The sequence below is a fragment of the Triticum urartu genome, chromosome 5, assembly GCF_003073215.2.
Source record: "Triticum urartu cultivar G1812 chromosome 5, Tu2.1, whole genome shotgun sequence".
NCBI classification, from domain to species: domain Eukaryota; kingdom Viridiplantae; phylum Streptophyta; class Magnoliopsida; order Poales; family Poaceae; genus Triticum; species Triticum urartu.
In genome coordinates this window covers 547,498,690-547,519,735 of record NC_053026.1, presented here as the reverse complement: position 1 = coordinate 547,519,735, position 21,046 = coordinate 547,498,690, and the positions used below count along the sequence as shown (strand labels likewise).

At 46.7% G+C, this 21,046-nt stretch overlaps 2 pseudogenes; both read left to right on the top strand.

Moving 5' to 3' along the window:
- Nucleotides 1-10,936, top strand: part of LOC125507363 — a 38,124-nt pseudogene extending 27,188 nt beyond the window's left edge.
- A 558-nt stretch (nt 10,937-11,494) lies between these two features.
- On the top strand, nt 11,495-16,082 carry LOC125507362 (annotated as a pseudogene).
- The last annotated feature ends 4,964 nt before the right edge of the window (nt 16,083-21,046 follow it).

Here is a 21,046-nt window from a genome sequence, read left to right as displayed (position 1 = left end):
GTTTACTACCAGTAGATCGCCTGTCAAGTTTCGTGCCATTTGGACTTCGTTTGATACTCCAACGGTTAACCGAGGGACCGAAAAGGCCTCGTGTGTGTTGCAGCCCAACACCTCTCCAAAGTGGCCCAAAACCCACCTAAACCCCTTCCATCATCTAGGCCGTTCGATCACGATCGCGTGGCCGTGAACCGTGCTCAATTTGGAGCCTCCTAGCTCCTCCTACCTATAAAAAGGTCCCTCTCCCCCCCCCCCGAAATTCCGGATCCCATCCACCCCTAAACCCTAGCCACGCTCCTCATCCGCGCGCCGGACGTTTCGCCGCCGCCGCCCGCAGCCACTGAGGGGCTGCCATGTGGCCCGCCGGACGCCTCCCGCGCCACGGCCCGCCCGGGCCCGAGGAGGGCCCTCCCACGCCGCCGATCCGGGCCGCGCCCCACCGTGCCTGCCCCGCCGCCCGGTTCTCGCACCGCCACCAAGTCAACGCCGCCCGCCTCCCATCGGCGAGCTCTCCTCTCGCCGCCGACCCGCCAATCTGCCCGCGCCGGCGAGCTCTCCTCCCGCCGGCGACCCGCGCGTCCACCGCCGCCGTTCGAACGCCGCGCCCGCGCCCGTCTCCCTCCTGCCGGCCGCCGCAGCTACCTCGCCGAAGAGGGCCGGCGCCGTCCTCTTTTACTGTTCCGGTGAGCCTCTTCATCCGTGCCGATCCGGATCTGGATCTGAAAACCTAACGGTTGACCTAATTTGCCCCATTTCAGTAATTATTTGCATACTTCATCATGCCATAACTCTGCATCCGTGGCTCCGTTTTGGGCGTGTAGCATATCAAATTGTTCGTCTCGACGAGTACTTCATTTCATCTCATTGCATCATGTTCATTTGAGCTCATCTTGTTGCCCTAAATGTTGTTGCAAGAGTGCTAGTTTATATTAGTTTTAGAGTCTTATCAGTGATTGGACTTTTGTCATTTTTGCCATGATTGATGCGTGCCTCCTATGAACTTGAGCCCTACATGAGTTTTGAAGTATGCCATGCCATCTTTACAGGGGTGTATGCCATGTATTTTTGGGATCTCTGTGTTGACTAGCACAAGCATGCAAAGTAGCCCTCGTAATGTTGCTGATTTCAGGGACTTGGAAATATTCCAAGTCATTGTCCTGATAATATTTTTATGCCATGTATTCTTGTTGCTACAGAGTGATCCATGCCTCTTTTGAGCATGATCAGTAAGGATGTTTTGTAGATATTGTGGTGCTCTATCCATCCATGTCTTTGTTGCAATTATGGAGCACCCTAGCTTGAGTTAATCGAGCTCTACTTTTGCTATAAAATGTTCTTAGTAGAATGTTTACGTGTTAAGCATTATTGCCGAGGTTGTTGTTGTTATTGCCATGTTTAGCTTCTATGCCATGTCTACTTGCTGGGTGTATGCTTAGTTTATCATGCAATGCCTTGTGATGAGTCCATCGAGCTCGTAAACATGCCTACTTAATATCTGTTTTGCCATGTTCCAGTTTTCTACTAAGTCTGAATCTGTTAACGATAATTGCTATGTTCACATGGATGCCATTGTATTTTCTGGTCCCTTTTGGCTTACATCAGTAAGGGACTTTTGTTGTATGCTTTGAGTAGCTTCATGCCATGTCTTGCTTTGCCATGATATGTTCCTGTAGCATGTTGCTGTCTTTCTCTAAACATTGCTTCCTGATGTTAAATTCCTGACTTGATGTTATTTTCACTAAGTCTGTAATCTGATATCTTTTGCACTTTTGCCATGCTTGTTTGGACATGCTATTGAGTGAATTAGCCGTAGCTCAGTGTTCATCTTTTGTCAAGCATCTTGAGTGGATCACTACCATGTATTTTGTTGCTATGTTAGAGTGCAGTAGCTTGTTGTTCTTGATGCATTTAGATGTCCTCGTGCTGTTAATCGCAGATCGGTGCCATATTTGTTTTGCTTGCCATTTGCAAACCGTGCATCCGATTCCGGTGATCTTTATATCGATTTCGACCGAAATCAACTCATCTTTCCAGTGGCACTCTTGGTCCAGGTTTAATCTTTCCTTTCTGAAACATGCATATGCATCGCATATCACATCTCGCGTATCATGCCATGTTTTGCATCATGTTGCTTGTGCATTGCACGTGGTTGATTGTGTCTCCCTTTGCTTGTGTTCTTGCTTTGGGTAGAGCCAGGAGACTAGTACGTGATCGAGGAACCCGTTGAGTACGCTTACGAGGATCAAGCTAACGTCAACTCGAAGAACTTTGCAGGCAAGATGACCATACCCTCGAAATCACTTCTATCTTTGCTTGCTAGATGCTCACTCTTTTGCTATGCCTATGCTACGATACCTACCACTTGCTTATCATGCCTCCCATATTGCCATGTCAAACCTCTAACCCACCTTGTCCTAGCAAACCGTTGTTTGGCTATGTTACCGCTTTGCTCAGCCCCTCTTATAGCGTTGCTAGTTGCAGGTGAAGATTGGAGTTTGTTCCTTGTTGGAACATGTTTATTGTTGGGATATCATTATTATATCTTGTCTATTTTAATGCATCTATACACTTGGTAAAGGGTGGAAGGCTCGGCCTTATGCCTGGTGTTTTGTTCCACTCTTGCCGTCCTAGTTTCCGTCATACCGGTGTTATGTTCCTTGATTTTGCGTTCCTTACACGGTTGGGTTATAATGGGAACCCCTTGACAGTTCGCCTTGAATAAAACTCTTCCAGCAATGCCCAACATTGGCTTTACCATTTGCCACCTAGCCTCTTTTTCCCTTGGGTTTCCGGAGCCCGAGGGTCATCTTTATTTAAACCCCCTGGGCCAGTGCTCCTCTGAGTGTTGGTCCAAACTAGAGCCCCTTGCAGCGCCACCTCGGGGAAACTCAAGGGCTGGTTTTAGTTGTACGGATTGCTTATCCGGTGTGCCCTGAGAACGAGATATGTGCAGCTCCTATCGGGATTTGTCGGCACATTCGGGTGGCTTTTCTGGATTTGTTTTACCATTGTCGAGATGTCTTGTAACCGGGATTCCGAGTCTAATCGGATTGTCTTGGGAGCAGGAATATCCTTCGTTGACCGTGAGAGCTTGTGATGGGCTAAGTTGGGACACCCCTGCAGGGATTTAAACTTTCGAAAGCCGTGCCCGCGGTTATGGGCAGATGGGAATTTGTTAATGTCCGGTTGTAGATAACCTGAAACTTAACTTAATTAAAATGAATCAACAGAGTCTGTGGCCGTGATGGTCTCTTTTCAGCGGAGTCCGGGAAGAGAACACGGTCTCGTGTTATGCTTGGACGTAGGTTGATCTAGGATCACTTCTTGATCATAATTTATCGACCGTGCCTTTGCCTTCTCTTCTCGCTCTCTTTTGCGTATGTTAGCCACAATATATGCTAGTGCTTGTTGCAGCTCCACCTCATACCTTTTACCCTACCTATAAGCTTAAATAGTCTTGATAGCGAGGGTGTGAGATTGCTGAGTCCCCGTGACTCACAGATTACTTAAAACCAGATGCAGGGACCGATGATACCGCTCCAGGTGATTCGACTAAGCTCAAGTGGGAGTTCGATGAGGACTCAGGAAGATACTACGTTTTCCTTTCCAGACGATCAGTAGTGGTGCCCAGTTGGGGCGATCGGGGACTTTGTTGCATTTGGGGTTGTTCTTCATTTTGGTTCCGTAGTCAGACCTTGATTGTATCCGGATGAATGAAATGATATTTATGCTATTGTGTGACGTGGCGAGTGTAAGCCAACTATGTACCTCTATTCCTTATTCATTACATGGGTTGTGTGAAGATTACCCCACTTGAGACATTTCTTACAATGCGGTTATGCCTCTAAGTCGTGCTTCGACACGTGGGAGATATAGCCACATTGTGGGCGTTACATCCACACAAACACAGGCCAGGTGCTATGTGTGCTTCTATGGCTGCCAAACGGATTGACTCCATCGGTGCTCGCGCCCAGCACGATGTTCCTTGGATCGTCTCCAAATTCTGGGTGTTCGAAGTTCAACGCTTGCCACTAGCTCGTATCCTTAGGGTGACTCAGCATCTTGTCTTTTTATTTATCTCCGGATCATTTCCATCATCTTCTCGCTTCTTCTCCTCCCTATCCGCGTGCCAACGCAGGAGCTTTGCTAGCTTAGGGTCCGCGAAATACCGCTGCAGACGAGGAGTGATTGGAAAGTAGCACACCACTTTTCGAGGAGCTTTCTTCCTCTTCTTGTATCGAGTGACGCCGCACACCGGACATATGGTAGACTCCGCGTGCTCGTCTCGATAAATGATGCAATTGTTCATGCACACATGGTATTTCACGTGCGGTAAATCCAGAGGACACACGATTTTCTTTGCCTCCTCGAAACTGGTTGGGCACTTGTTCCCCTGGGGAAGACGTTCGTGCTAGAATGACATGTTCTCGACGAAGCATGCGTCGGTCATTTTGTGTTTTACCTTCATCTCCAGAGCCATGAGCGTTAGTTTCAGGCGATTATCCTCAGGCCTGCATCCTTCATAAAATGGAGTAACCGCGTCTATCTCTAGTTGATCCAGCTTGGCTTTATCTCGTCTGCTCCGGCATCTTCATCTTCATGATCATGCCCTTCGTCTTGATCTTCCTCATCATCATGTCCGGCATCACCGTCGTGATCATGTCCTGGAGATTCTTCGTCTTCTTGCCCGCCCTCGCCGCGGTGGTTGTCTTGCTGCCCTTCCAAATTTCTTGCACGGCCCCCATGGACGACTTCATAGTCACCTTGCCACCGATAGCCATCCATGAAACCACGCAAGAGCAGGTGGTCCCGCACCTGCCCGGAATCCGGGTCCGCAATAAGGCTCTTCAGCTTGCATCTTCGACACGGACATCTTATCTCCGTCTCGTTCTTTTGAAGCATCTCGGCCTTCGCGGAGCTCAAAAACCTATTCACGATGCCTTCGGTCATCGTGCGGACCATGGTCGCCTGCGGGGTAGAGCAAAACGATATTTTAGAACCAAGAAAAAAATTGGCATGACTTTGCCTAAAAATAGGACCAAAAAGAATGCATAGTGCCAAATTTTCGCCGAAACGGAAATGAATCAACATTCCGGCAAAATATTGGCAACTATCACATTTCAAATACCGGTACCTGCAAACACAAACATATATGCAACACCACAAACATACGTAGATCTAGCTAGGTCATAAAAAGTGCATGTGCACGTTGTTGGAGGGAGAAAAAAGTAGATCTACAACATAAAGAAAGCTTTCCCCTTACTTACGTATCAAAAAAAGGTAATTTAACCACTTAATTTGGGTGAATCGATGGTGCAAATGAGGTGAGGAGGAGGAGGCAGCCCAGATAAGCTTGGAGGGGGGGGAGGAGGAGAGAATGAAGTGGGGAAAGTGAGTGTGTAGGTGGCTGTCCAAAATATCTAGCTGGTCTCAGGTTACTAATGGCGCACCACCTAAAAATGCGCCATTAGTAACCCTGGTTACTAATGGCGCACCTGCCAGGGGTGCTCCATTACTAGTTTTGCAAAAAAAAATAATTCTCAGTAGTGGGGCACCGTGGGTGTGGTGCGCCATTACTAGTTTGAGCTAGTAATGACACACTTCGCCCAGGTGCGCCATTACTACTTTTGAAAAAAAAAGTAAAAAAAAATTGTCAGTAGTGGCGCACCGAGCGTGTGGTGCGCCATTACTAGTTAAAACTAGTAGTGGCGCACTGTGCCCTGGTGCGCCATTAATAGTTTTGGAAAAATAAAAAAAATTGCTAGTAATGGCGCACCGTGTGTCTGGTGCGCCATTAGTAATGAGGACACTAATGGCGCACCTGTATCTGATGCGCCACTGCTATATAGCAGTGGCGCACCACATGCATGGTGCGCCATTAATGTCCATATCAGCTATAGCCCTTTTCCTAGTAGTGTGTGAAGGCAAAATTCATGTTCAGCTTACTTGACCAACATGGGAAGCCGGTGCCATCATATACCGGTACTTCCGACACCAGGGAATTTTCTGTGCATAAAGGTCATGGGTTTGGCGGATTTATGAAAAGGGTTCAATTGGAGGAATCCGAGCATCTCAAGGACGATTCATTCATGGTCAAGGTCGATGTCACTATCATGAGCAAGTTCCATATGCAGGAGACGCCATCTATCCTGGTGCCACCTTTTGATTTGCACCGGCACTTAGGGGTTCTTCTGTCAAGCAAGGCAGGCGTCGATGTCAAATTCCAAGTCGGCGGGAGACATTCTCGGCACACCGATTGGTGCTTGCGGCACGGTCTCCTGTCTTTAGAGCAGAGTTCTTTGGCCAGATGAGGGAGGGAACCACCACTGAGGCCATACGCATAGATGACATGGAGGCACCAGTGTTCAATGCTCTGCTTACTTTCATGTACACGAATGCATTGCCGGATATGAAGCAAGAAGAAGAATATGCCATGGCTCAGCATCTGCTTGTTGCGGCAAACAAGTACAACCTGGAGAGGCTGAAGCTTATTTGTGAAGATAAGATGTGCAATCGTATCGATACGAGCTCCGTGGCGACTATCTTGGCATTGGCCGAGCAGTGACAGTGCCATGAGCTTAAGGCGGCATGCTTGGTGTTCCTCAGTTCCCGAAAAATCTAGGTGCGGCCATGGAGTCTGAAGGTTTTGAGTTCTTAACCAATGGCTGTCCTTGTGTTATTAAGGATCTCCTCAAGTCCTAGGTTGCTGCTAGTATACTTGGGAAAAGAAAATCTAGGGCATGAACAAGAGGTTACAGTCCTGCATATCGTCATTTGCAACCATCCGTCCAGAAACTGACTACAGACCCTGCAGGCTATCTTATACTAGCATTAGTGCTTTTGATGTGTAGTCTTGATCTCACAAGGATGTGATGTATGGTGGTTCGACAAGCTATGTGCGAAGCAAAACTATATGTGCTAATTAGTGAACATTTAGTTTAGAACTTGTAAGCCTTTCAATTATTTGCCCTGTACAATGTGCCACAATCGCCGTGAGCATTGCGCTGCTTCCTGAGTTCATGCACCCCTTGTTCAGTGTAGGGCACTTCTTATTTAGCAGGTTCAGATAGACCATGACTTGTTGAAATGCTGGGTTGGGATCCAGCGAAAAAGCAATGGCCTTGTCAGGTTTTCAATTGTTTTTATGGCTGCAGTTTGTACTTTGTAATGATGATTTTGGACATGGTAGTGGCTGCTAAGGTAGTGATCTGAGGAATGTTTTGAAGTTTGGTCTCGAGTATTATTATACAAGCTTATGATGTCATTTTGTTGTTGTTGCAGAATTGTAACCAGAAGCTGTTTTGTTCTGTCTTATACATCTGAAGTTGTTGTTTTCGGATTAAAGATCACATAGTTGCAAATTTCATTAAATTGATAATTAAGTGTACATCCAAAAGTAAAAAGGGTTCAGCTGTTTACTTGCCAAGATGTCAGTACTTGTGGAGAAGTTCATTTTCGATAACCTTGCGATTGTAATAAACACATCGCTTGGTAGTTTGAATATTCACTGGCTCATTACATGCTCAACTTTCTGGTAGAATAGAACTTAATTTCCCTTTGCTTCCTGCAGCTGGATCATTTCTTAGTTCTCGGACTGTCTGTATGTTGTCACTTTACTTATTGGTTGCTGGAATCTTTGGTATGAACATACCTTATGGATTATGTTGTAATGACGACCATGGACACGTCTTTAAATGGGTGAATGACAACACTTGACAGTAACACGCTTTGTATAATAATCGCATATTATAAACTATTGTACTGTAGCAGTTTGTGTTCCTCATGTAGCATGTGGTTCTTGTACCAGTGCTATCTGTGCCATCATGTTCATCTCTTCTCTAGTTGAATTCTCTGCTTACTTTCAGAGTTGGAGGGGAAACATTTTCGGCTCACCGGTTGGTGCTCGCGACGCGGTCTCCGGTCTTCAGAGCAGAATTCTCTGGACCGATGAAGGAGGGAACCACCACTGAGGCCATACGCATAGATGACATGGAGGCACAAGTGTTTAATGCTCTGCTTACTTTCATGTACACTGATATATTGCCAGAAATGAAGCAACGAGAAGAATCTGCCATGGCTCAACATTTGCTTGTTGCAGCAGACAGGTATGATTTGGAGAGGCTGAAGCTGATTTGTGCAGATAAATTGTGCAAGCATATCGATGCAAGCTCCGTGGCGACCATCTTGGCATTGGCGGAGCAGCACCACTGCCATGAGCTTAAGGCAGCATGCTTGGTGTTCCTTGTTAGAGTTGTGTCGAATATTGTGTACAAGGTAGGTTACAGTTGGACTAGGAGTTGTATTGTGTTTACATAGGATGTGGAGTTGTGTCCTAATAGGACACTTGTGTCCTAGACCTCTCATATATAGCGGGGGTAGACACACGATGTAACCTATGCCAACATAATAGCACCGGAACGCAGGGGAAGCCGGCGGCATGTGCCGGTGTCCAGGGCGACCGGGTGCGGTATTGTAGCAGTGTCATGGGGAGGAGCCCATAGTTAGGCCCCGGGGATGTAGCCATATCGGTGAACCTCGTTAACAAATCTCGGTGTCGTGCTCGTGTGATTGCTTAGTCCTTGGATGGTCGACAGTATGCCTTAGATTTATTCTAACAAGTGGTATCAGAGCTAGATTGTTCGGAGGTGGATTGTTGATTTAGAGGAAGGTCGCCGTTGAGTTCGTCGTGAAGACGACGTGTGAAAGAATCAGTCTTCATGGCCGAAGCTACCGCTCAGACGAGGATAAGTTTTTTTCGTGCAAGTCATCTTGTACCACGATCGAGTTATCTGTGGGATCTCGGCGAATCGGAAGCATCGCGGTGGAAGAATCTTGATCGGCAGGTGCAGCGCATGCGAGGAGAGCAGGCGCACACAGTGCGGGCTGGCCCATGCGGGGCTGGCTGGTGCACACGGCCCAGACACGGAGAAGCTAGCTGTGCGTTAGGCACGCTGTGCGGAAGGGCTGTAGTGCAGATCCGATCGAATCAAAACGGATTTGTTTTGGACAAAAAGTGGACCGAGTCCTCACGTGATATGAAGAGATGTAGCAAATCAAATCGGCAAGAGGAATATCCATTGATATGCATCCATCGGGAGAGGCATTGACAAGGCAATTGCTAGTATTGGAGTTGTGCCTGGAGTGGTTACACGTGAAGGCCAAGTTTAGTTGGATTTCGCTAGTAGTACACGGAGGTTCTATTTGTGCACTTAGGGATCACGGGAAGACTGCTCGGTTATTTTTTCGCAGGGTCAGCCATACAAAGAACCATGGCGCCATCGGGTACCAGGTTTGAGGTGGAGAAGTTCGACGGAACTGAAAACCTTGGGTTATGGCAGACAAGGGTGAAAATTTGTTGGCACAACAGGGATGCTTGAAGGCGTTGCGGGATGTCAAGCCAGACAGACGATGAGGACTATGAGGAGTTGCAGAAGGTTGTAGTCGGGCAAGTTCGGCTCGGTCGGACTGGACAGTCTGACAGATGGACTTGGATGTCGGTTGGTACAGAAGACAGTGGTGGAATCGGCGACGACGACATAGGGGTGTGATGCTGATGGTGACCGACTTCTGGGTGTGGAAACACGTGGTGCACATGCCCGAGGCTTGTGTGGCTTCGACTAGACTATGGCGCATGATTGATTCAAGGTGGTGTATACACGGAGCTTGAAGTCGATGAGGCGTAGGGGTGGACTGATCATTTACCATGGAGTCATGTTGAAGGTGGAGCTGGATTGAGGGGCTACGGCATAAGAGCTCAGAGAGTCGAAGCCTATTCAGCGGTGAAAGCGAGGGACACGTAGTTCGGACTGGAGCCCAGTGGTCTGATGGAAGCGTGAAACTCGTCATCGGTCGGTGATGATCGGTGGTACTCTACAGTGGGGGTTGAGTGGTGTGGTTTCGCGACCCTTGAGACTCAACCGGGACAGCGGAGGCTCGACGCGGTAATAGCGGCGAGGCGTGCGGTATGCACAGACATGGAGATGGGCCAGGGCTTTGGTGGTCATACATGTGGTGAGACAACTGCGAATTTGACTCGGGATGACTACAAGCAACGGTGAAATTCCTTCAAGTTTCAGATAGACGGTCAAGAAAGGAGCGGTGATGTTGAGTTCAGGTAACTCTTATGTGTGACACCCAATATGTGAGTTGTTCACTTTCACGCAGGTCAGTGATCAGTGTGTGATGACGTTGGACTGATACTCTGGAAGTTGGGAGCACCTAGAGTAACAAGGAACTTAATTTTGCTCGAGCGTTGACTGTGGTCAAGAAAAGAAGGGACTACAAGTTGCAGGTGGGGTCACATGGAGTCTTTGGAGTAGCAGCGGTACTCATGGGATAAGCTCAAGTCCAATGTACATGGAAGTTTGACGCATTGACGAATTCAAGATGGTGGAGAATATTCGCCAAGGTGGAGTTTGTTAGAGTTATGTCGAATATCGTGTACAAGGTAGGTTACAGTTGGACTAGGAGTTGTATTGTGTTTACATAGGATGTGGAGTTGTGTCCTAATAGGACACTTGTATCCTAGGCCTCTCATATATAGCGGGGGTAGACACACGATGTAACTTATGCCAACATAATAGCACCGGAACGCAGGGGAAGCCGGCGGCATGTGCCGGTGCCCAGGGCGACCGGGTGCGGTATTGTAGCGGTGTCATGGGGAGGAGCGTCCATAGTCAGGCCCCGAGGATGTAGCCATATCGGTGAACCTCGTTAACAAATCTCGGTGTCGTGCTCGTGTGATTGCTTGGTCCTCGGATGATCGACGGTATGCCTCAGATTTATTCTAACATTCTTCCGCTCACCGACGAATCTGGATGCAGTCATGAAGTCTGAAGGTTTTGAGTTTTTAACCAAGAACTGCCCCGGTGTTATGAAGGATATCCTTGTGTCCCAGGTTGTTCCTAGTTTACTTGGGAAAAGAAAATCAAAGGCATGAACATGAGGTTTCAATCACGATGCCATTTCCAATCATCAGTCCAGAAAGTAACTACAGACTCTGCAAGTCTGCATGCTATCCAGTATTAGTAGTTTTACGTGTAGTCTTGTTCTCACAAGGATGCGGTGTACGTTAGTCCTTTTTTGTTTGTTCGTCATATCCTTTGTGGAGAGCTACTAATGGTTTGACAAGCTATGTACAAAGCAAGAACCATGTGTGCTAATTTGTGATCAGTCAGTTCAGAACTTGTAAGCCTTTCAACTAGTTGCCCTTTACATTTTGCCCAGTGTCTTTCTGAGTGCTCTGTAACAATTGATGTGAGCATTGCACTGCATCCTGTGAGCATTGCACTGCATCCTCTGTTCATTTCTGTCCCGCTTCCTATCCAAAGCTAAAAAAGTTAGTTCTAGAAATGTGCCACACCAATTTTTTTTTTAGAATCACACAAACTAATCAATCAGTCCGGTTACAATCTTTCCACAATATATCACTCAGCTCATCTGGCACGCCAGCCAACTTGAAGAGATCGCCGAACCTAGATGCAAAAGCTGCCAGACTATGGGCAAGTTTATTCTTCTCTCTCTGAACCCACTCAATCAGGTGAGATCGAAACTTGCACAGCTCTGTCTTGATGTCAGCTACAATCGGAAATAGGTGCGACTGATTTGCTGCGCCTGGGCTGATCGCCTTCACCAGGGTCATGCAATCGATTTCTACATGTATTGGTCCGTTATAGTATCTTGCCAGAGTCTGCAGCCCGCTCAGCAGCGCAAGGCCCTCTGCTTCTTCCACTGTCGTACATTTGCCCAGTTTGCATCCCATCGAGAAGACCGTGGCTCCTTGCTCGTTTCTAGCAACTACACCGCACGCACTCACACCCGATGCAGGGTCAACAGAAACGTCAGTATTTAATTTGATCATGCCCTCGCCTGGAGGGCGCCATTGCTTCCCTACAGGCTTGAGAGGATCTGGGCAGTGATGTTCAAACAGATTCATGCAGAACATGCCCCTTTCGGCCTCTGATTTCTCCTGAACTGACCCGACTTCTTCTTCATACTTAAGCAGGAAAGCCACTGATCTCGAAATCGTCTCCTTTCCATCACTATGGATTATATTATCCCTGAGAAACCATGCTTGCCATAGCATGATTAGGATTTTGTTCCGGGTGTCAGGATCGCATGTATTCAGGAGGTTTTGGAGCCAATCCTCTCCTGTGTATCAGAACACATTTTCTTTCGGGAGCCTCCAATGATTTCTCATTGCTTGCCTTAGAGCTCTGCTTTTTGTGCACGATACCACAGCATGATACTCATCTTCCTCCGCATTGCCGCATATATCACAGGTGTTGTTTGTGACAATCGTTCGTCTGCACTTGTTTGACTTGGTAGCTAGGGTGTTTGTGGCCACCCTCCATCCGAATAATTTGATTTTTCCAGGGATTTTTGCTTTCCAGATAAGGTCCCAACTGCTTCGGTCATCCACACTTGCCGTGGAGCTGGAAGTCTGAGGGCCTCTTCCTTTTATCGCCATCGCAAGCTTGTAGGCACTCTTGACAGAGAAATTGCCAGAGTTCTCATAGTGCCAAGCCACACAATCCTCAGTCTCCCCTTTCGGTATTCTTATCTTAACAATTTCAGACGCGTCGAAGGGATTGAATAACTGATTGATAAGTCCATGGTTCCAGTCTTTTGAGACCGGGTCAATAAGCTGATTTACCCATCTCAGTCTTGATCTACAGATGAAGTTGGCAACTTTTAATCCCTCTCTCCTTGGGATCCACTGGTCCCTTGGATTTGAATTTTCTTTCCATTACTCACTCTCCAAATTATTCCTTTCTTTAGGAGCTCCAAGCCGAACTCAATTCCTCTCCATGCCTGTGAGTCATCATCGGAGGCAAAAACCGTGCCACACCAATTTGTACTAGCTGTGTACTAGTTGGCTGTTTTTGCGGGACTTTGAGGGACGCCATCCCGCACCCCTATCTGAAAGTAAGCAGACCGTAAAAAATTCGAGCAGCGGCTGCCACATGCAACCATAGATCATTAGTAGCCATTTCTTAGGAATGATCGTATCCCAAACCATTGTTGCCGGCTCCAAAATGATGCCCCTGAAAGTAAGCAGACCGTAAGAAAAATCGAGCAACGGCCGTAGATCATCAGTAGCCTTGGTAGGGGTCTGCATGTTATCAAGCAATCGCCGTAAGCCATCCATCTCATTAATGGCAGTGCGTGAGAGGTTTGGATGCAACTTTAAATCCCAGTAGCCCTGAAATTGTGATGATACTGAGCAGCACTTATCCCCTGCAAAAGTGAGAAGAGAAGAGTTGGCAATAATTCAGCAAAGGACCACTTATCGAACCTGAAGGAGGTTAGTTCCCCATTACCAATTTGACACTAGGTACGATGGTGGGAGGTGTGTGGCGTGTGATTTTTATCTAATGTATTTTTTAAATGTCGTGATATACGGTGGGACGATTTTTTCCCTAATGAAGGTGTAATTAAGGTGTTCTGAGATGATATGTGATATATGTTGTGACGATTTGTTTTCTTAAGACGATTTGTTTCCTGATGAAGGTGTAATTAATGTGCAATGATTTTAATTAAGGTGTGTGGAGATGATTAAATTAATTAGTAAATATGTTAATTTGATGTGATACAACATTAAGACAATCTGGTCAATTCATGAGTGGTCGATATATGGCTGAGATGTTTCTGTGTCAACTCGCTTGGTTCAATAATCGTGTTGATTTTGAACTAAAATGATGACAAAAATTATGAAACGAAGAAAACTTCTGATCTATTCATCTTCAATCATGACAGTACAACGAACACCTGAAATAATAAAAAATACATCCAGATTCGTAGACCACCTAGCGACGACTACAAGTACTGAAGCAAGCCGAAGGCGCGCCGCCGTTATCGCCCCTCCCTTGCCGGAGTCGGGCAAAACTTATTTTAGTAGATAGTCGGGAAGTCGTCGTGCTAAGGCCCCATAGGACCAACACACCAGAACAGTAACCGCCGCTGATGAAGTGTAGCATAGATCGGAAGAATCCAATCTGAAAACAGACAAATGTAGACGAAGGACAACCAAATCTGACCAGATCCATCAAAGATAGATCCGCCGGAGACAAACCTACACACGCCCACCGACGATGCTAGACGCACCACCGGAATGGGAGCTAGACGGGGAGGACCTTGTTCCATCTTCAGGAGTTGCCACCGTCTCGCCTTCCTAAGCAGGACACGAACCCTAACAAAACTCAAAACACCATCTAAAAATGGTGCCCTCCCGTCCGCAAGGGCTGAGATCCACCACGTCCCCATGGCCCTAAGGCCATAGGAGACGAAGCAGACCGACGGCAACGCCGGCGGGAGGCAGAGAAACTCTAGTCTTTCTTGGAGAGGAGGACGGGAGGAGGAAGTAAATCATGTACTAGTTAATTGCGCGTACGTTACAACGAAAGCATGCATATTTTAAAGGTTCAACAACAATGGTGTTTGATATAAATCTTACACCCATCACATTCTAGATTTGGTAAGATTTGATTTGAGTATATGTAAAGAAAGGCAAGAAAAGTTTTGATAAGATTTATTAATATGATTTGGGTATAAATAGGATAAGACAATATCTTGTTTATTTATTTAAGATTTTTAAATATTTAGTTTGATTTGATTAAATAGGACGGGAAGATCGGGTACAACGACCAACTCGGCCACGGTTAGAGCTGAAGAGTCCAGTTGCTTTCTCCGCCGTGGCTTCACCGATCCACCGCTCAAAACCCTCGCCGCCGTCCCCTCCCCTACACCCCCGCCATCGCCACCGCCGCCGCTCCCCTCCAGCAACCGGCCAAGCCGCACACCATGCAAACTATCTCGCAGGTCGCCAACGACGGCCTCCCCTCCGGATCAGCTTCCTCCATCGTCGCCGGCGCCGTGTGCGGGCTATCACTTGCTCAAGATCGTCGGCTACTCGCGCACCAAGGAGGTTCCCAACGGCAAGTGGATCGACTCTTGCCCGTTCCGGGTGGGCAGCCGCACATGGCGTGTTCGTTACTATCCCAACGGGGCCGACTCCAAGAACACCGATTTCATAGGCATCTATCTCTTCTTCGATAATACCCTCGGCGAGGTTGAGGCCGTGAAGCCACAAGCCATGTTCAGCTTACTCGACCAACATGGGAAGCCTGTGCCGCCCTATACCAAAAATACCGAGATCAGAGACTTTTCCTTTGGTGATAAAACGTGGGGTTACGATAAGTACATCAAAAGGGAGGAATTGGAGAAATCGGAGCATCTCAAGGACGATTCCTTCACCATCAAGGTCGATGTCACTATCATGAGCGAGTTCCACACGCAGGAGACACCATCCATCCTGGTGCCACCATCTGACTTGCACCGGCACTTAGGGGTTCTCCTGTTGAGCAAGGTTGGCGTCGATGTCGAATTCCGAGTTGCCGGGGAGACATTCTCCGCTCACCGGTCGGTGCTCGCGGCGCGGCCTCCGGTCTTCAGAGCAGAATTCTTTGGCCCGATGAAGGAGGGAACCACCAGTGAGGCCATACGCATAGACGACATGGAGGCACAATTGTTTAATGCTCTGCTTACTTTCATGTACACGGATGCGTTGCCGGATATGAACCAACAAGAAGAATCTGCCATGGCTCAACATTTGCTTGTTGCAGCAGATAGGTTTGATTTGGAGCGGCTGAAGCTGATATGTTCAGATAAGTTGTGCAAGCATATCGATATGAGCTCCGTGGCGACTATCTTGGCATTGGCGGCAGTGGCGGAGCTACCCAAAAAAGGTTGGGCGGGCTGCATAGTGCAAGCAATGCTAACAAATTGCAAATCAATGCATTATTGTGTGATAAATTTCATGTGAAACTTGTTTTTTCTCCATCTCAGGGCGGGCCATGGCCCTTTGAGCCTTGCAATAGCTCCGCCGGTGATTGGCGGAGCAGCACCACTGCCAGGAGCTTAAGGCAGCATGTTTGGTGTTCCTTAGCTCACCGACGAATCTGGACGCAGCCATGGAGTCTGAAGGCTTCGAGCTTTTAACCAAGAGCTGCCCCGGTGTTATGAAGGATCTCCTCGTGTCCCAGGTTGTTCCTAGTTTACTTGGGAAAAGAAAATCAAAGGCATGAACATGAGGTTGATGCCATTTGCAATCATCAGTCCAGAAAGTAACTACAGACTCTGCAAATCTGCATGCTATCCAGTATTAGAGGTTTATGTGTAGTCTTGTTCTCACAAGGATGCGATGTACGTTCGTCCTTTTTTGTTTGCTCGTCATATCCTTTGTAAAGAACTATTAATGGTTTGACAAGCTATGTACAAAGCAAGAACCATGTGTGCTAATTAGTGATCAGTCAGTTCAGACCTTGTAAGCCTTTCAACTAGTTGCCCTTTACATTTTGCCCAGTGTCTTCCTGAGTGCTCTGTAACAATCGATGCGGGCATTGCACTGCTTCCTCTGTTCATGCAGCCCTGTTCTGTACAGGGCACTGTTTATTTGGCAGGTTCTGATAGATCATTACATGTTGAAATGCTAGGTTGGGTTTCAATGAAAAAACATTGGCCTTGGCGGGTTTAACAAAAAAAATTATGGGTGCAGTTTGCGGTGATGACTCCTGACACAGTAGTGGTTGCTAAGGTAGTGATCTTATGAAGGTTGTGGAGTTTGGCCTCAGGTATTTTCGTACAACGTTATGATCTCATTTTTTCTTTGTTGCAGATTTGCAACGAGCAGCTGTCTTTTGTGAAATAGTAGCCCCCAATACAACAATAGTTTTATCTTATATCTCAAGCCATTCCTTCTTGAATTAAGGATCAAATAGCTCCCAGTTTCAGTCAATTTATAAATAACAGAAGTTCTAAAAGTAGAAAAGTTTAACTATTTTCATGCCAAATGTCGGTACCTGCGCAGAAGTTCATTTTAGATAACATTTTGATTGTAATAAACACATGCTTAATGGGCACTCCATGTCGAGTAAAGATTTCCACAACTTGTCTGCTTTAGATGAGCGCGTAATATTAGTTCATAGTTACCAGTGGTCACTTCACATTGTCGTTTAAATATGATTGGTTCCAAACTTAATTTCCTTTGCCTCCTGCTGCTAGAGCTATTCTTAGTTATGGGACTCGGACTGCGTGCTTGTCACTTTACTCATTGGGTCGCTGGAGTCTTTGGTATGAACATACCTTACACTTGGAACGACAACCATGAATACGTCTTTAAATGGGCAAGTTACAGCACTTTACATAACATGCCTTATATAGTGATTGGTAATTTTGAATTATCGTGATTGGTGGAAGGGCAAATTCTGCAGTTAAGGTGAAGAAACAGAGGAATGTCACCTTTTTAACCTCCCTCCTTTGAAGCCTGATAAGTCCCCTCCTCTTTTTCTTCCCTTTTCTTTGCCTTGAACCGGGGTTGACATCTGCTCAATTTTCAATTTGATATAGGACCGACGTTGGGGATGGACCCCCTGCCTTCTTTTTCGTGGAGAAGAAGATGGTGGGAGTGGGGCCCTTGAGGGGAAGAGGTGGGGGAGGGGGGGGGGGCACATGATCTTGCGGGAGAGGGACAAAGGAGAGGGGTGTGTGAAGAGACTTTTATGAGATCTCACATTTAGTCGAGATCATGAGATCAACCCTAAAAAATGATGTCAATAAAAAACCTAAAAATCATATTTAGATATTCCCAAAAAAACTAAAATTATTTGACAACATTCATGTGGATTATCTCTACAACTCCAAAAAAAATCAGCTCAAAACTTGATGTAAATTTAGAGATTCAAAAAAGACTATTTTGAATATGAATTGTGACAACTTTTGGTGAATAGTATTTCGACACTATTCACATCGGATTTTATCTTTTTTGTTTCTATTAATATATAAGTTGAATTAGGAGCTGAATTTTTTTTTGACGTTGTACATCAGATATTGTCCAGGTGGTACCCCAGAAGGACACCTTTCGGTATTTGGGGTCAATGCTGCCGGAGGATGGGGGTATTGATGAAGATGTGAACCATCGAATCAAAGCCGGATGGATAAAGTGACCCCAAGCTTCTGGCATTCTCTATGACAAGAGAGTGCCACAAAAGCTAAAAGGCAAGTTCTACAGGACGGCGGTCCGACCCGCAATGTTGTATGTGGCTGAATGTTGGCCGACTAAAAAGCAATATGTTCAACAGTTAGGTGTGGCGGAGATGCGTATGTTGAGATGGATGTGTGGCCACACGAGGAAGGATCGAGTCCGGAATGATGATATACGAGATAGAGTTGGGGTAGCACTAATTGAAGAGAAGTTTGTCCAACATCGTCTGAGATGGTTTGGGCATATTCAGCGCAGGTCTCCAGAAGCTTCAGTGCATAGCGAACGGTTAAAGCGTGCGGAGAATGTCAAGAGAGGGCGGGATAGACCGAATTTGACATGGGAGGAGTCCGTTAAGAGAGACCTGAAGGATTGGAGTATCATCAAAGAGCTAGCTATGGATAGGGATGCGTGGAAGCTTGCTATCCATGTGCCAGAACCATGAGTTGGTTGCGAGATCTTATGAGTTTCACCTCTAGCCTACCCTAACTTGTTTGGGACTAAAAGCTTGTACATCAGACATTGGTGTGTGTCTACAAATAACTTGAGAATGTTTGAACATGTATTAAAAAAACGATCTCATAGATCTCACCTAATGTGAGATCTCACGCTTCGTACTTGCGTTTTCATCTGTTGGTTAGCTCTGTTGAGGCGCAATTTCTAGTTATCTATAGTCATGGCACAACGCTCCGTAGAAAGAATGAAATCTTTTACCATTGCATGCGTTGGAGAGGAAAATTCGACGAATGAGATTCCTATCCATTCTCTAGTTGAAGTTCGTCCGATGGGGAGGAGCTGGGCGCGCGAGCCAGGTGATGCTTGGTCGGGCGGGTTTTCTAATATGGATAAGAGGAGACATGGACTCAACGAATCGAGTGGATCAGTCGGGAACAGTAGCGAGCCAAGGGCCACCGCGTAGTTAGGGAAACAATCTTGGGAAGCTCGCGACCTCCCCTCCCCCCCTCCCCAAATTTTTTTGACAAGAAAGTTGATTAAGTAGAGTGAAGAGAAACATAAGCCATAATAAAAAAAAATAAAAGAAATTCCAATGTGTAGATGACATTGAGGCAGAGGTGTTCAAGGCTCTGCTTATTTTCATGTACACGGATGCACTTCCGGATATGGATCAGCGAGAGGAATCTGCCATGGTGCAGCATTTGCTTGTTGCAGCAGACAGGTATGATTTGGAGAGGTTGAAGCTGATTTGTGAAGACAAGTTGTGCAATCGTATCGATACGAACCCCATGGCGATTATCTTGGCATTGGCGGAGCAGCGCCACTGCCATGAGCTCAAGGCAGCATGCTTGGTGTTCCTCAGCTTGACGACGAATCTGGAAGCGGCCATGGAGTCTGAAGGTTTCGAGTATTTAACCAAAAGCTGCCCAGGGGCGGAGCCAGCTATATGGCGAGGTTTGGCAGGTGCCATACCTAAAATTTGGCAAAAATACTACGTATATATACTATACTTGTCTGAAGATTTGAGCTGAGTTCAGTTTCGTTAGTTGGGAGGAGGAGAACACTCTCAGAGGCGCGTCGAATTGCCCATGGCCCAATTATCCTCCCAGCAGCCCACCTAGCTGCATGTTAGCCCAGCTCCAGTCCTTTTCCAAAAAAAAAGCCCAGCTCCAGCCTCTAGTAGTCCAGTTACGCTACAAATCGAGCCCTGATGGAAATCACGCAGAGACACAACCGCAATTACGGAATCTAGCTCTCGGTTACGGGGATTCCGGCGGCGACCATGCTCGGCGAACGCGGCGGCGGCGGGTGGCACTGCAGGGATCACGCAGAGACACAACCACAATTACGGAATCTAGCTCTCGGTTACGGGGATTCCGGCGGCGACCATGCTCGGCGAACGCGGCGGCGGCGGGTGGCACTGCAGGGAATTAGGTGGCGAGTGACACAGCCGCGGCGCAGACCCAAAAGCGACGAGCTTAATGCCTCTATGTGCCAACAACGGCGAGGCCGGAGCAATGACGTCAGGTCAGGATCCTGGCCGTATTGGTTCTAAAATTTCGTACTTCTTGTGTCCATTTTTTCAGTCCATACACTAGTAAACATCAATTCTTTTTTATAAATTTGATTAGTTGTTTTTTTAGGGGAATTCGATTAGTTGTTCTGTGATCTATCATCAGTGAATTTGTTTTTCTGATCTATGAAGTAAGTTGTGTTAAAAAAAGGAATCTACTATGTACTTCCTCCGTCCCATAATGTAAGACGTTTTTTCACACTGGGACGGAGGGAGTAGTAATTAGAGAGACTAATAAGCAATTTTAGAAAAAAAATGGAAGAAAGCTTCAAAGAGCACTAATTCAACACCGACAAACGTTTATGTTTTGCAGTGAACGATTTGTGAACCTTTATGTTTTCGATTTTCATTCTAGACTTTGAATACCCATTAAATGTGGCACTCCGCACAGCTACTCTCCAAACTCGCGAGCCTGCATAGCTTCGTGTGATTCTTTCCTGGTTCCGACTTGCCGTCCCTAGCCGGCTAAGTGCCAGAAGATCAAGTAAGGCATCGATCAGAGAGCAACCGTGTGAGGTTGGAAGTGCCGGGCCGGGCATGGCAGTGGCCGCGGGCGGGCGAGGCAGAGCACGAGCGGCACATAGTTATATTGTACATTGGTCTTTACCTCGTGAAATCCGCCACACCAATAAATTATTCCTGCCTTCGCCACTGAGAGCTGCCCCGGTGTTATAAAGGATTTCCTCATTTCCCATGTTGTTCCTAGTTTACTTGGGAAGAGAAAATCAAAGGCATCAACATGAGGTTTCAATCATGATGTCATTTGCAATCATCCGTCCAGAAAGTTACTAAAGACCCCTACATGCTATCTAATACTGGCATTGGTAGTTTTATATGTAGTCTTGTTCTCACAAGGATGTGATGTACGTTGGTCCTTTTTTGTTTGGTCGACATATCTTTCATGGAGTATTATTAAAGGTTTCAGTTTGACAAGCTATGTGCAAAGCAAGACCCTACAACTGAACACTCACTTCAGTACGTTT